The 16678-nt window shown below is 36.1% G+C and overlaps 1 protein-coding gene across 1 annotated transcript in view; it reads right to left on the minus strand.

Annotated features, from left to right (window-relative positions):
- Window positions 1-16678, minus strand: part of LOC148953262 (transient-receptor-potential-like protein) — a 158493-nt gene that overhangs the window by 84707 nt on the left and 57108 nt on the right. The window lies entirely within an intron of this gene.

Below are 16678 nucleotides of genomic sequence, written 5' to 3' on the forward strand. Positions count from 1 at the left end.
CTTAATCTAACCTATCCTAACTTAACCTAACCTAACTTAATCCAACCTAACCTAACCTATATGCGCGCGTACGTAGGCTAACCTAGCCTAACCTAACTTAACCTAACCTAACTTAATCTAACCTAATCTTACACCTAACTTTGTGTCCGTGTCTCACCTACCCTAAGCTATCGTAAGTGAAGCGTACAGTGTCTAACCTAACCGAACTTCATCTATCGTGTGTGTGTGCCTGTGTGTGTATTTGTGTGTATGTGTATGTGTGTGTTTTTGTGTGTGTGTGAGTGTGTATTTGTGTGTGTATGTATGTGTGTGTATGTTTTTTTTTTTTTGTTTGTTTTTTTGGTTTTGTTTTTTTGTTTGTGTGTTTGTGTGTGTGTGTGTGTGTGTCTCTGTGTGTGTGTAATTGTGTGTGTGCGCTTGTGTGTGTGTATGTATGTGTGTGTGTGTGTGTGTGTGTGTATGTGTGTGTGTCTATGTGTGTCTGTCTTTTTGTGTGTGTGTGTATTTATTTGTGTATGTGTGTGTATGTGTGTGTGTATGTGTATATGTTTATGTGTATGTGTATGTTTTTGTGTATGTGTGTGTGTATGTGTGTGTTTATGTGTGTATGTGTCTGTGTGTGTGTGTTTTTGTTTGTGTGTGTGTGTGTGTTTGTGTATGTGTGTTTGTTTGTGTGTGTGTGTGTATGTTTGTGTCTGTTTGTTTGTGCGTGCGTGTGTATGTGTGTGTGTATGTGTGTGTGTTTATGTTTGTGTGTATGTGTGTGTATGTGTGTGTGTGTATATGTGTGTGTATGTGTGTGTGTGTGTATGTGTGTGTGTGTGTGTGTGGGTTTTTTTGTGTGTGTTTTTTTGTGTGTTTATGTTTGTGTGTTTGTGTGTGTATTTTTGTTTGTTTGTGTTTATTTTGGTTTTTGTTTTTGTTTTTGTATGTGTGTGTGTGTATTTTTGTGTTTATGTGTGTGTATGTATTTTTGTGTGTATTATTTCATATGTGGGTTAGTTTCTATGTTAGTGTGTATGTGTGTGTGTGTGTGTCTGTTTGTGTTTTTATGTGTGTGTGTGAATGTATTTTTTTATTTGGGTGTCTGAGTATGTGTGTGGGCATATATGTGAGTATGTGAGTGTGCGTCTGTGTTTTTGTGTATATGTTTGTGTATGTATGTGTGTGTATGTGTGTTTGTTTGTGTGAGTGTCTGTATGTGTGTTTGTATGTGTGTGAGTATTTGTGTGTTTTTATGTTTGTTAGTAAGTGTCTGTATGTGTGTGTGTATGTTTTTGTGTTAATGTTTGTGTGTATGTTTGTGTATGTATGTGTATGTGTGTGTATGTGTGTGTGTTTGTGTGTGCATGTGTGTGTGTATGTGTGTATGTGTGTGTATGTGTATTTGTATGTTTGTATATGTGTATGTATGTGTGTATTTTTGTGTGTATGTATGTGTGTGTGTATGTGTGTGTGTGTGTGTGTGTGTGTGTGTGCTATTAATTGTGTTTTTTAACATTTTTTTGTGTTTGTTTTTGTTTGTAATTGTGTGTGTTTGTGTGTGTGCATGTGTGTGTGTGTATGTGTGTGTGTGTTTGCGTGTGTGCGTAAGTTTTCGTGTGTATGTGTGTGTGTGAGTTTTTGTGTGTGTGTGTGTGTGTGTGTGTGTGTAAGTTTTTGTGTGTGTGTAAGTTTTTGCGTGTGGGTGTAAGTTTTTTTTTGTGTGTGTGTGCGTGTGTAAGTTTTTGTGTGTGTATGTTTTTGGTTGTTGTTGTTTTATTGTTCTTGTGTGTTTTTTTTTTTTTTTGTGTGTGTTTTTATGTTTTTGTGTGTATTAGCTCTTGTTTGTGTTAGTTTTGTCGTGTGTGTGTGTAAGTTTTCGTGTGTGTGTGTGTATAAGTTTTTATGTGCTTGTTAGTTTTCGTGTAATTATGTATGTTTTTTTTTGTGTGTGTGTGTGTGTGTAAGTTTTTGTGTGTGTGTGTATTTTTTTGCGTGTGTGTGTGTAAGTTTTCTGTGTGTGTGTGTGTATGTTTTTGTGTGTGTGTGTAAGTTTGTGTGCGTGTGTGTTAGTTTGTGTTTGTGGGGGTAATATTGTTTTTTTATTATATTTTTCTTGTTGAGTTTAGAGCTTTTTTCTTGTTTTTATGTTTTTGTGTGTGTGTGTGTGTGTATTTTTTTTTTTTTATTGTTTTTTTATTTTATTTTTTTTGTGTGTGTGTGTGTGTGTAAGTTTGTGTGTGTTTGTGTGTGTGTGAGTTTTGGCGTGTGTGTGTAAGTTTTCGTGTGTGTGTGTGTATGTTTTGTGTGTGTGTGTGTGTGTGTGTAAGTTTTTGTGCGTGTGAGTTTTTGTGTGTGTGTCTGAGTTTTTGCGTGTGGGTGTAAGTTTTTGTGTGTGTGTGTGTGTAAGTTTTTGTGTGTCTAAGCTTTTGTGTGTGTAAGTTTTGACGTGTGTGTGTAAGTTTTCGTGTGTGTGTGTATAAGTTTTTGTGTGCATGTAAGTTTTCGTGTGCATGCGTTAGTTTTTGTGTGTGTGTGTGTTAGTTTTTGTGTGTGTGTGTTAGTTTTGGCTTGTGTTTGTGCTAGTTTTTGTGTGTGTGTGTGTATGTTTTTGTGTGTGTGTGTAAGTTTTTGTGCGTGTGTGTTATTTTTTGTGTGTGTGTGTAAGTTTTTGTGTGTCTAAGCTATTGCGTGTGGATATAAGTTTTTTGTGTGTTTGTGTAAGTTTGTGTGTGTGTGTGTGTGTGTGTATGAGTATGTTTGTAATTTTTTGTGTTTTTGTTTTTTTTGTTGTGTGTGTTTTTTTTTTTTTGTGTTTTTGTGTAAGTTTTTTTTTTTTTATGTTTTGGAGTTTGTGTGTAATTGTTCGTGTGTTTTTGTTTTATATTTGTGTGTGTGTGTGTGTGTGTGTTTGTGTAAGTTTTTGTGCGTGTTTGTGTGTGTTTTTTTGTTTGTTTGTGTGTGTGTGTGTGTAAGTGTTTGTGTGTGTGTTAGTTTTGGCGTGTGTGTGTGAGTTTTTTTTTGTGTTCATTTTTAAGATTTTTTATATGTGTATTTTTTTTTTTGTTTGATATTTTGTGTGTGTGTAATTTTATTCTTGTTTTTGTGATTTATATAGTTTGTTTGTTTTTTTTTTATTAATGTGTGTTTTTGTGTGTTTAAGTTTTTGTTTGAATGTTAGTTTTTTTGTGAATGTTAGTTTTAGTGTGAATGTGTAAGTTTTTGTGTGTGTGTGTGTGTAGGTTTGTGTGTGTGTGTGTGTGTGTGTAAGTTTTGGCGTGTGTGTGTAAGTTTTCGTGTGTGTGTGTGTGTGTGTTAGTTTTCGTGTGAATGTGTAATTTTTTGTGTGTGTAATTTTTGTCGTGTGTGTGTGTAAGTTTTAGTGTTTTTATGTTTAAGTTTTGTGAGTGTGTGTGTGTGTAAGTGTTTGTGCGTGTTTGTGTTTGTTTGTTTTTTTGTGTTAATGTGTAAGTTTTTGTGTGTGTGTGTGTGTGTGTGTGTGTGTGTGTTTGTTTGTGTGTGTGTGTATGTTTTGGGGTGTGTGTGTGTGTTTTCGTGTGTGTGTTTTTTTTTTTTGTGTGTGTGTGTGTGTGTGTGTGTAAGTTTTTGTGTGCATGTAAGTTTTTGTGTGCATGTAAGTTTTCGTGTGCTTCCCAAATCATGAGTTTCAGACAACACACTCCTATGAGTGGCTAAGAAATCTAGCTCAGAAAAGTCAAAAATAGCAAATTAACCATCCCAAATCATAGGTTTCAGTCAACACACACCTACGAATGGCTATGAAATCCTGCTCAGAAAAGTCAAAAAATATCAACCCACACACCCCCAAATCATAGGTTTCAGACATCACACACCTACGAAAGACTAAGAAATCTGGTTATGAAAAGTCAGAAATAGCAAATTACATATCCCAAATCATAGGTTTCAGACAACACTCACCTATGAACGGCTAAGAAACCTAGGTCAGAAAATTCAAAAATAGCAAACTAGTCATCCCAAACTATATGTTTCAGACAACAAACACCTATGAAAGGCTAAGAAATCCAGCTCAGAAAGGTCAAAAGTAGCAATCCACCCACCCCAAATCATAGGTTTCAGACACTACACACCTATGAAAGACTAAGAAATCCAACTCAGAAAAGTCTGAAATAGCAATCCCACACATCCCAAATCATAGGTTTCAGACACCACACACCTACGAAAGACTAAGAAATCCGGTTATGAAAAGTCGGAAATAGCAAATTACACATCCCAAACTATTGGTTTCAGAAAACATTCACCTACGAAATACTAGAAAACCTTAGCTCAGAAAAGCCTGAAATAGCAAACTACACATCCCAAATCATAATGTTCTGACAACACATACCTATGAAAGGCTAAGAAAGCGAGCTCAGAAAAGTCTAAACTAGCAATCTACCCATCCCAAATCATAGGTTTCAGACACTACACACCTATGAAAGACTAAGAAATCCAACTCAGAAAAGCCCGAAATAGTAATTTACATATCCCAAATCATAAGTTTCAGACAGCATTCACCTACGAAATACTAAGAAACCTTAGCTCAGAAAAGTCTGAAATAGCCAACTACTCATCCCAAACCCGAAGTTTCAGACAACAAACACCTATGAGTGACTAAGAATCCTAGCTCTGAAAAGTCCAAAAAGCAAACTACACCTCCCAAATCAGGTTTCGTGAAATATACTAATTGCATCCTTTTTTGAATCTGAGAATTACGGCTCACTGAGCCCTTCAAAAGCCGGCCTATATAAATCGGCCTAATTTCTTATTTTTAGGCGTTTCTGTTCTTTTCTGGTTTTAATCTGCATTGTGCACGCCTTGTTTGATGCATTTAAAGTATTAACGGTATTTTTTATCTTTCCATATCCTTTTACGATAGCTGGTATTTATCACACACCCAGAAAAAACAGCCCACGGAAAATAACCCCCATGGAAAATATCCCTGAGAAAAGACATGGGAAAATACCCCCTCCTTCCACCGAAAGATATGGTAAAAATGCTATTAAATTTACGCATAATAAAGCACTGTATCTTTTTCTTAAACTCACCCCCCTTACTTTTCACGCGAAGAAACAGTTTGTTTTCACATTAGAATGATGGCGATAGAATTGAGGCATGGCCCCCTCCCCCTTTCGTAAATTTCCTAAATATATTGTTAGATCTTAATTTGAAAATAACGAGATTTCACCGGTTCTCCAAAATAGCACATTGCGTCTGCGCCTAATTATTACAATTGCCTCAAAGTGTTTTAATTTTGACGGAGAAACAGTTCCTTTTGACTTTGGCTGCTGCGTTCGTAAACACAGAGGGGAAAGGATGACAGCTAATTATAGGCCTCGTGCCGGAGAGCCTTGTATCAAAACCAGGTTCGGTTAATAACAACAGTGACGGAAGTCAATGATCGCTTTTAGCTAGGATATAGACACTTAAAATTGCATAAATTTAACGAAAGAAAATTATTTCTTTTTGCTAGAATTAAGGTCGTAAACAGAGGGGGAAGGAAGGATGGGGAGTACGTAACGAAAAAAGAACGTATTTTACACTTTTTATCGAGTATAAACATCATATAGGGGCGTTTGTATAGGGGGGGGGGGGGTTTACCCCAAGAAAGTAGAGGGTGACCACGGAAAAAAAATTTATTTTTAAAAAAAAAAATGAAAAAAGAACTTACAATGCTAATTGTGGCTGCCAAGGCTTCAAGTTAATCAATAATTTCATATGTTCTATCCATTGTGTCACAATACTTTCTGATAATTGAATGGGGGCACATGGAGGGCCTTTGGGGCACAGGGCGGGCCTTTGGGGGTCCGGAGGGACATTTGGGGACCGGTGGGCCTTTGGGGCACGGGGAGGTTCTTTGGGGGCCTGGGGGACATTTGGGGACCGGTGGAGGGCCTTTGGGACCCGTTGGTCCTTTGAGAGCTCGATGGGCCTTTGGGGGGGGGCACAGGGAGGGCCTTTGGGTGCCTGGGGGACATTTGGGGACCGGTGGAGGGCCTTCGGGACCCCGTTGGTCCTTTGGGAGCTCGATGGGCCTTTGGGGGGCCCGGGGATGGCCTTTGGGGGTCTGGGTGGGCCTTTGGGGGCGCCGGTGGCCCTTTGGGAGCTTGGGGGGCCTTTGAGGGTCCGGGGGGCAGTTGGGGGCCTGGGGGACATTTGGGGGCCGGTGGTGGGCCTTTGGGACCCCGTTGGTCCTTTGGGAGCTTGATGGGCCTTTGTGGGGCCCGGGGAGGGTCTTTGGGGGTCCGGGGGACATTTGGGGACCGGTGGAGGGCTTTTGGGGCCCCGTTGGTCCTTTGGGAGCACGCTGGGCCTTTGTGGACCCGAGGAGGGCATTTGGGGGCACAGGGAGGGCCTTTGGAGCACAGGGATGGCCTTTGGGGTCCGGGGGGACAGTTGGGGCCTGGGGGGCCTTTGAGGACCGGGGGCTTCCTTCGGGGTTGGGGTAGGAGGATTGGAACCCTTTGGGGTTGGGTTAGAGGACCTCACAACACTGTTCAAATGAAACTATGTATTATAACGACCACAGAGTTTCACCATTAAATTCTCTTCTAAAATCTCTTCAAAAATCTTCTTTTAAAATGTCTCTATCTGTTTCGCCGAAATAGTTCCATAACCTGTCTAAAACGGTTTCGCCCAAATAATCCCTAAACGCAAATTCAACGTGTTCCTTTGTTATTGGCATCTCTGCGCTAACGCATTTCAAATTAATAGGAAGCCTTTTCGCGCGCTAAAACAATTCATCGCTAAGATGTTTCTTGCCTAATTGTTTCCATGGCCTTTGGTTATTAATATACTTTGGAGTTCGACCAAAAGAACTGTTCCCGAGGCAAAGACATTAATGATTTGGTTCTATTCCTGGAGAATCGTTTCTAGGCGGAAATTTTTAAAGTCTGACAGATGATGTCATTGATTGATTGATCTGTCAAGAAAGGGGAAATTAATTTGCTGTTTCTAAGAGGAATTATTGATTCACGATAGGTGAATTGAGGTCGACAGCACAGGTGTCCTGACTCGTGACAGCACCACGTGGTTTATGGTTTTCTCAGTGAGAAAGTTCCTGTTTTTTCAAATTCTCACTGACAAAAACCATAAAAACCTACAAAAATGTGAGAAAGTTCCTGTTTTTCAAATTCTCACTGAGAAAACCATAAAACAGACATGAATTGCTGTTGACATCCATAAATGTGACAAAGTTCCTGTTTTTCAAATTCTCACTGACAAAAACCATTAAACATCCATAATTTGATGTTGACATCCGAGAAAAACATCAAATAAATCGACCAACACACATAACCATCCATGAAAACAACCATAAATGTGACAAAATTCATGGTTTTTCAAGTGATAAAATTCCTGTTTTTTCATTCTCACTGAGAAAACCATAAACCACGTGGTCATGTTCGGACCTCCTGACCCCTCTCTACTAACCTTCAGACAAATATAGAATGAGCTTTGAGGAAGGGACAGGTGAGTAGAAATTAATCTTCTAGTCCCCGTGATTCCTTGGAATAATTTTGGCCTATCCCTTTATCATTGGTTTTGGGGGTAATAGCACCCCTCCCATTTTTGGAATGTTTTTGATGTAGCATAAATATTACATTTACATGAAATGGAGTGGGGCATCACGAACCTCACCAGGAAACTTCTTGCAGTGGGGGGGGGGCAAATGCTACCAGGACCTTTAGTTTCAGTGCTTATTCGAGCATCTCTCAAGGCAAAAATAGAAGCTTCTGTGTTTTTCTTAGATAGAGGGCTTGCAATTTTGTTTTCATACTCTCATAATTGTAGATTTTGCCTGTCAAGACAGCTATCTTTTTCTTTCGGAGGGGGGAAATATTCTATTTCTCTCTAAAGTTGTATAAATTTCTTTACTGTTGAATTTTGATGTATAGCTTTAAATTTAACGGATTCGGGGAGTAAAAAGTAGGTCCGTAAAAAGAAAAGTATTAGTGATATATTTTTTACGCTTTTTGAACATTTTGATGGGAATGGCTATCAGGAAATCATGTCCTAGTCCTGTTAAGCACCATGGGAGTATCTGGGAGCACAAAAGACGCAAAAAGATCCGTTGGGTTTCCACAATACGTTTATTCGCTCATAATGGGCTCTAAGCCTCAGCACTGGCAATTTGACTTGTCGTTCCTAAAATTTCTCCGATTATCTATTCCACGTGACTTACCCAGAGAAAAGAGGTCAAGAAGCTAGCACGGTAGACATGCCACCTTTTACTTAGCCTACGCAAGCACATAGACCGAGATTTTAAATAAGATGATCATGGTTGCAGCGGTAGCTACAACCTAGTAAAGAGCGAGCCACAGCCCATAGTAACCGAAAGTTTAAAAACACGTTTTCGAAAAAACTGCCTAGTGGGAAAAAATTAACAATTGACACTGAATCAGGAACGATAACTATTGTTTTGGTTAATCTTAGAAGTAAAAGTTTATTTCGAAAAGAAATTTATCGTGATTTGGAAAAAGAGCCTGAAATCCCTCGAAAATGGCGTCAAATCGAAATAAAAGGTGCACCATGGGAATCAGCATGGTCAAAAACTTATTTTAGGATAATTACAGTCCCTCACCTTGAACACCAAGGAAAATGACTTTTTTGCATGGGTAGCACTGATATGTCTCCCTTTTTTTCTGTTTTTTTCCCTAGTAGGGCTAGGGGGTGGCCAGAGCATCATAAAGAGGTGTGTAATAGCTCATTCGAAAGATAATTAAATGTGTAAGTGCCCTTTTTAAGTGACCGAAAAGATTGGAGGGCAAATAGCCCCCCTTACCTCCGGGCCCCCTCCCCCCAACTAGTTATATAAAATTTTGAGATAGCCATTTTGTTTATTAAGTTCAAAGCTCCAATATAAATGTTTTTGATGATGATATGGCCCTAGATAGTCCCTAGGCAAGGGCTGTATGTGGTTTCGGGCGTATCAATATCGCACGTATCGGTATCGTGCGTACTGGTTTCGCAGGTATCGCATCGGGAATATCGGTATCCGCTGTTGTTTTATTTCAATCATTTTCTAGGTTCATTTTTTTAAAGCATGTCCCAGCAAGGTATCATGGTTGCAGCGGCAACTGCAACCTAGTAAAGAGCGAACCACAGCCCATAGTAACCAAAAGTTAAAAAACATGTTTTGAAAAAAACTGCTAGGTGAAAAAAAAATTCTATCTGACACTGACTCAGGAACGTTAACTATTATTTCGGTTCGTCTTAAAAGTGAAAGTTTATTGTGAAAAGAAATTTATGTTGATTTCGAAAAAAAAGCTTCATACCCCTCGAAAATGGCGTCATATATCAAAATGAAAAGTGTACCATTGGAATTAAAATGGTCAAAACCTTGTACAGGGAAGTTAAAGTCCCCTTCCCTGAACAACAAGGAGAATCACTTTTTTGCATCGGTAGCACTGATGTGTCTCCCGTTTTATAAAACGGGATATAAAGAGATTCTTAATGGCTCATTCAAAGCTATTTCTCATATCTACGTGCTTTTTATAAATTCAGCCACCTGCAAGTGCCATATGGCACTAAAATAACACTTTTTGTGCTATTTCTCAAAGGGTGGCACTAGCAGGCAACCAGAACATCGTTATTAGATTTTTTATAGCTCATATAAAAGATATTGCACATATTTACGTCTTTCATATAAATTCCACCATCATCAATTTCAATTGGCACTAAAAATGGCACTTTTGGTGTCGTGTCTCAAGTGGAAAAGCTGCACTGTAAAAAAAATTGATTTCCAACAAAACATTTTGCTTGAATTCAAACAAGTAAAAAAAAAAATCAGTTTTTCTGTTGAAATTGTGACTTACTTATTTAATTCAAACAAGTCACAAAAAAATCCAATTTTTCTGTTGAAATTGTGACTTGCTTATTGAATTCCAACAAATTATTGACATTATTAAGATTTATGCACTTTTCAGTAGAAAAATGTAATTTTCACCGTAAATAGGCAATATAAATCAAAACGGTTTGAACTTCAACATTAGTTGGAAGTTTCTTGAATATTATTTTAAATCTGACTATAGGACCATTGAAAGTAATATGTTCAGTATAAGTTCAATACAAATATTTGAATTATAGCAGAAACAGGGGAATAATATTTGGATTTTAAGTATAAAAAGATAATTATAAAAATAAGCAAATATATTTTTACTTTGAAATAAGTTGAGCTTTCTTGTCTGCAAAATGAACACGCAGAATTTTATGTACAAAAATTATCTTTTAACTTTTACAATCACTTTTTTTAAACACAATTTTAGTGAGTTTCTGTAGGTAGAAAATTTCTTAAGATGCTACGCTAACCTTAACAGTACTAACGATGATAATATATTGCTTTCTGAATTCAATTTTTTCTAATTAAGATCGAAAACCCTTTTGTGGGAACAACTTATGTTTTTGCAAAGAACGTCCTTTTTGTAATGAGACCCAAAAAGTGTTTCAAAAAAAATTCTTCCCTGGATTTGCCATAAATTTGCTGCTTACGCTGAATAACCAAGTAAGCAAATATATCGAAGAAAAGAAGACGCATGTAAGGGTATTTCAGTCCTTTACGTACACGTAAAGGAACCAAAAGCTTCCCCCAAAAAGAGAATTTTCTAAAAAGTTGCACATTTCAAGTGGACTCAAAAATACTACACTTTAATAGCATGAATCGTGCTTCAAAAACTCCGGTTTGCTACAGGATTAATTAAAAAATAGGACGTTAGCCCAATAAGTTTTATCAAACAGTTCATAGTGATAAACTTTAATTAAGGAGCGACTCATCTCAATTGTAACCTAATCTCAAAAATGGAACTTTGATAACAATTGATAAAAATTGGGTTGTTCTGCAGATTGCAAATATATAAATTTCATTACGTTTAATATCTACCCACCAAAGGCTCCAATCCTCAGAAGAAAAAGGGATTTTGAAAACAGGGAGCCTGATTTTCGAAAAAGGAAGAAACACCCCCCCAAAAGTAAATAAATCTTAATGTAAATAAGGCCTTCAGATTCAGCGTATCAGAAAATGTTATTGTGGGGCTTATGATCTCCTATCTGCACAAATGTGGAATTTATGTTTTTGCCAGAAGACTGATCACGGATGCGCTTCTATTTGTTGTTTTTTTTTGTTCTAGTGTCCTTTATAAAAGACCGTAAAGATTGGAGTGCAACTAAACCTCCTCCCAAGACCTGATTTGTCTCTTATTTTGTTTTTGAATGTTATTATTTGAGATCAATTTGAGAAACAAACAAAAATCATTTCCTTCAACTACCTACAAACGTATAATACAGAAGTAGATTCAATGTTAAGACCTTTAAACGACGACGCGACAATTTTGCCTAGGGGGCATTCAGATCAAAGAGAGAAGACTTTCTGATTGTAATGGTAAGTATTCAGTTTAGTTTATTAATATTGATAACTTGTGTCTTATGTTTCCCAAAATGTTTAAGATAGTACATTTTTATAAACAAAAAAAAGTTTGGTAAAATTCTACGGTACTGTTCTATTAGCTGTAAACCATGCAAAAAGTGAAGTTCGGTTAATGTTAAAGAAATAAAACAAAATAGGATGAAAATTTAATAATTTAGGAAAAAAATTCGCTTATATATTTGCACATTAGGGGGGGGGGGGGTAAAGCATAGCATATATTAAATATGTAACCTAACCTAGGTACCTTTTTTCACCCTAAACCCCAAAAAACTAAAGTTTAAATATTGCAAACACAGTTAGAAACTACTATTTACAATCCATTCCTCTGCTGTGAGAGCCCGTTTGACTAGATTCCTTTATCATCTATCTTGCATGGCTTACAGCTAATAGAACAATACCAATTCTACTTTAGCTACTTTTGGCTATCTTGGAAAGGGGTTTGGTTAGGAAAACGAAACTTTCAGGGATTGGTCTACAGGCTAAAGTATTGATACTTATGTACTATCTGGAGCACACGCGAAAAATGAAGTTTGGCTGATGCTAATGAGGTAAAACAAAACAGGATAAAAATATAATGGTTTAGAAACAAATTTCAGCTATATATTTGCACATTAGGGGGAGGGGGGGGGGGTTAGGCATAGAATATATTAAATACCTAACCTAACCAAACCTAGGTACCTTTTTTCCCCCTGAACCCCATAAAAAATAGTTTAAATATTGTAAACCCATTAACAAACGACGCTTTACAATCAATTTCTCTTTTGACAGAAACCCGTTTCGAAAGAAACCCGCATCTTCCCTATATAATTTAGCGCATTTGTTCCAGATAGTACAGAAGTATCAAAGCATGTCACGGGAAGGTATTTTGAAGTGCCTACCTCCACTCCCTCTCCCTCTAGAGGGTCCTTAAATTTGCCTATATGACAGGTCCACACTTATTGAAATTTTGACAAAACAACATTTTACCTTAATTTTCAGATATCAGTTTCTTTTTCTCAAGGTTTAGTTCCAAAAATGCAATTCCTGTTATTTGAGTAGAATTTTAAGCCATATCAATGTAATTTTTTCTTCAAAATCTAGGAAATATATTTGCATATCTTAAGCTGTAAAGCTGAAAACAATTTTGTTATACGTCATCTAATCAGAAGGTCTATTTTGCAAGGTTTCAATTTTATAACCCGCAGGTTTGATGAGGCGGCGAAGATAATATTGGATAGGGTATGATGAGCACTTTAAGCGTCTTCAGAAAAAACAGAATTCGTGGCGTTATTATTGCATGTGCTCAGCTTTTTAGGTAGAAATGAGGGGGGAAGTATGTTTTTTATTTGCGCCTAGATTTGATTTTATCTTCATTTCAGGTCCGTGTGTCACTGTTTTCCTGATTGGAAGATATTTCTTACTCAAATGTCTTCTGTCGGCCTGCTACCACGCCATTGATTTACGGATTTCCACCATGAGAAAATGCAGCCGTTAAGAGGACTGTGTCATATTATCTGGGAGAAATTTTTTGTTGTAATTTTCTTTTCTTGTAAAATAAATGAGATTATTTTTTTGTATTTATTGATGCTTCAGAAAGAAGAAAGGGAAACTGAAGCCTGAGAACTAGATATTAGACTGTGGACCTAGGAAATTGAACAATGCTAGTGATTTAAATCCAATGAAAGAACGGGAAATCCAGCAAACAAGTCTGAAATCCAATAAGGATCTTAGAATCCAACATGTTGTTTTGTCAACAAGCTGAAAATTCAATTCGGGTATGGGAATTGAACATTTTTGTTTCTCAACAAATTGCAAATTCAATAATGACCATGGAATTCCAAAATGGTCTCCAGTATTCAATTTCAGCTGTTGAAATTCAAATTTTGTTGTTGATAAACATTACAAAAAATTTATGATGAATCTCAAACAATTTTTTTACAGTGTGGGGCTATTGGGCTAGCAGAACTTTAAAAAGTGATGTTTAATGGCACTCATTTTTAAGGCATATCCCGGGAAGGCAGATTTTAAACCTATTACTCATACCTACATGCTTTTTATCAATTTTACCCATCCAAAACTGCCATATAGCACTAAAAATGGCACTTTTGGTACCACTTCTTAAGTGGAAGAGTTTGGAAGCATAAAACTGTACCGTTGCAATAATTTTGTCCAAAGCACTTTACTGGAGGCTTATAAGTTCACCTCACATATACTCCCCATCTAGACCCTCTTAGTAAGTTTCATAAATCAGCTAGTCATATTAAAAGTAAAAGATTATAGCGAAAGCAAATTAACTAAAACTAAAAACTTTTCAACGAAACATCTACCAAAAATTAAGCTTGATTGATCAACAGTTTTGAATTGAACCTTCAAACTTCATTTTGTGATGAAATCTTTGCGCTAGTTCTAACGGCGGTAATTGAGGGAAGGGACGTCCTTGCACCCTTAGTTTTGCTTTGCCTAGGTTTTCAAATCACCTTTTATTGGTCATTTTTTGGTCATTGGAAAAGGCACTTGTTTCATTTAAAAAAAGCTGGGGAAACAACCAAAAGTGCACTTTGCGGGAATGTGCTATCAAGTAAAATTTATAAAAAGCGATTAAGTATAAATATAAGCTTTTAAATGAGCCCTTAACAAGCTTTCTTTTGTTACAGAAGCCTTCTAGTTTCTGCTAGTCAGTAGGGGATTTATAAAGCCCTGTCTTCATTATGGCTTTTTCAGGTGAAGTCGGCCGAGTAAAAACAGCTTTTTGCTCATCGAAAAACAAACGTTCCTGAAAAACATGTATTATTTGTGAAGTATGGATAATGAACTTTATGTTATAGACTAAATTTTTTCTTAGCTGTCAAGGTTGTTTGCAGTATTTTTTAGAGCTGTTTTAATATAATTAGAAATCATATTAAAAATAAGTTTTCAACTGAAACTAATAAGTGACATTAAAACTTAAAACGATCAAACATTATTCCGTGCAAATAAAAAAGATCATGGCAGCGTTGTTTCTGCATTAAATTTTATCAAAAACGAACAAAGATTAATTTAAAAAAAAACTAAGTTTTTCCAAGGGAAGCAAAGAGCGAAGTTGAAACTTAAAACGGACAAAAATTATTACTTCACAGCCTATTTAATATATATTAATATAACTAGTACAAATAAACCAACTAATTATGTTTCCCTATGCTTTTATGAAAATACAAAACTAGCGCTTTACTGAAAACACAAAATAATGTAAGAGTTTTGGTACAGTAAAAGCGGACCAATTAAGGACACCTTTTATAGGATCAAAGTATTATCAATCCCTTTTAGAATCAATCCCTTTTAAGATAAAGCAACAATCCATTTTAGGATTTTCTTTATTTTTTTACGTTTAATTTGGTATCACTTCTGCACAATGGCTCAGTTCAATAACTGGCTCTCGTTTTGGCTAATAAAAGGACATGTCATGATTAGTTTGCACACAAGTTCAAATTAAGGCCATCTGAATAGTATTAGGACTATATACTAGCTTTAGAATTTGTATTGTAGCTTGAAACTCACTCTTGTATAGAGAGAAATAATCGGATTTCCAGAGTTCCTATTATGTCTTATTTGATCTTCATTTCAAGTGATAATAAAGCATATTTCTTAAAATTTAAGACTGTATATTACCCACTATTGGTATTATAGCTGGTGAGAGCAAAATGCTGCTTGATAAATCAATCCAATATTTCTGTATGCTGTTCAATTACTTCGCGGTTATTAAAAAATATTTAGTTTTACTCTTATGTTTTTAAGATAATTTTAATTGTATACTGAAAGTTACTAATGTCACAACTGGTGTAAGACTATGAAAAGCTTTATAGATTCGTTTAGTGTTGTCAGGCTACATACTCACTTTTGACTCTTAAATCAATAATCCTGTTTTTTATACTTGAATTTTGTGTTTTCAGTAAAGCGCTAGTTTTTTATAATAATAAAAGCATAGGGAAACATAATTAGTTGGTTTATTCGTACTAGTTATATTAATATATATTAAATAGGCTGTGAAGTAATAATTTTTGTCCGTTTTAACTTTCAACTTCGCTCTTTGCTTCCCTCTGAAAATTTTGTTTTTTTAATTTTTGTGTAAAGGGCGAATATTCTATACAGTGATAAGAATTTCTTTAGTGTACAGAAATTAGGAAGGCTGATAAGTTTTTGGGCCCTTCATAGGGTTTATGGCACCTGCGAAAATTAGTCTTGCACCCTCCCCCTCATCACCATTGCATATGAACTAACTAACGACTGTCGCTTTCAATTTTTGAAAAAAAATCTTCGTTGCCCCCCCCCCCCCCTCGGTACCAGAGGCACTTTGCCTTGAGGCACTTTCACTTCCCATTTGAGCCATCCTGGTTGGCTTAGATATGGTGCATGTACATAGAGGCAGTTTTGTTTATTTAATTTATCTATTTTGGTACTAATTGGGTGTTTTTACTTTCAAAATTATATTGAAGTTGATTATTGCATTAACCATGTCCCATAAAGGCTTTTAGCATGTACAAGTATAACATCATATGAGAGAAAAGAGCTAAAAACCGATATATTGACTATTTTCCGCGCCTTAATATATTTAATTTCTGTTTTGTTGTTGATGTTTTTTGTAACACATGTTCACGTAAAGTTTAAATTAATGTTCATGTGCTTTTTTCAGACCATTTTTCAATAACCAGCTTTTCATCGTAGCTTTTTTGCTTGTTCTTTAGGCTAAAACTTTTCTACCTGACCTTTTCTATAATTTATTTGCTATAGAAGATGATAATTCCTTAGTTTTCAGCTTATTACCCTTTCAATTTCCCCTTTTCCGTGTATCTCGGTGAGTATAATTAGTTTCTTCATAGTACTCAGCCTGTGCGTTGATATGTAGTTGTCGAAATTTTGGTGGGTACAGTATTACTTATTGAAAAACTATTACTTTTTTCCTTTACCTTAGTTTACTTTTGTTATTCTTTTAGTATGTTAATTCTTAATTACTATTTTTGTATTTAGCTAGTTTCCGAGTTCAGTTTTCTATGGAGTCTTTTTGGGGTCCATTTATCGCTTGTAGCTTATGATAGACCAATACATTTCTGGCAAGAGTTAGTGTCTTGCGTGGCAGGTTTTACAAAAAAAAAAAAAAAACACGGAAACGTCAAACAGAATTTTTTTTTTCAATTTTACAGATTTAATTTACCTCTACAATGGGCTTTGAAAAACTTCCAAAAAAAGGCGCGGAGACATCAAACAGAAAAGGTGATTTTTTAATATAGTCAATTTCTCGTGCACTTT

This window comes from Artemia sp. Qi Xiang Cuo, chromosome 4, assembly GCF_049724085.1.
Source record: "Artemia sp. Qi Xiang Cuo chromosome 4, ASM4972408v1, whole genome shotgun sequence".
In the NCBI taxonomy this organism is placed as follows: domain Eukaryota; kingdom Metazoa; phylum Arthropoda; class Branchiopoda; order Anostraca; family Artemiidae; genus Artemia; species Artemia sp. Qi Xiang Cuo.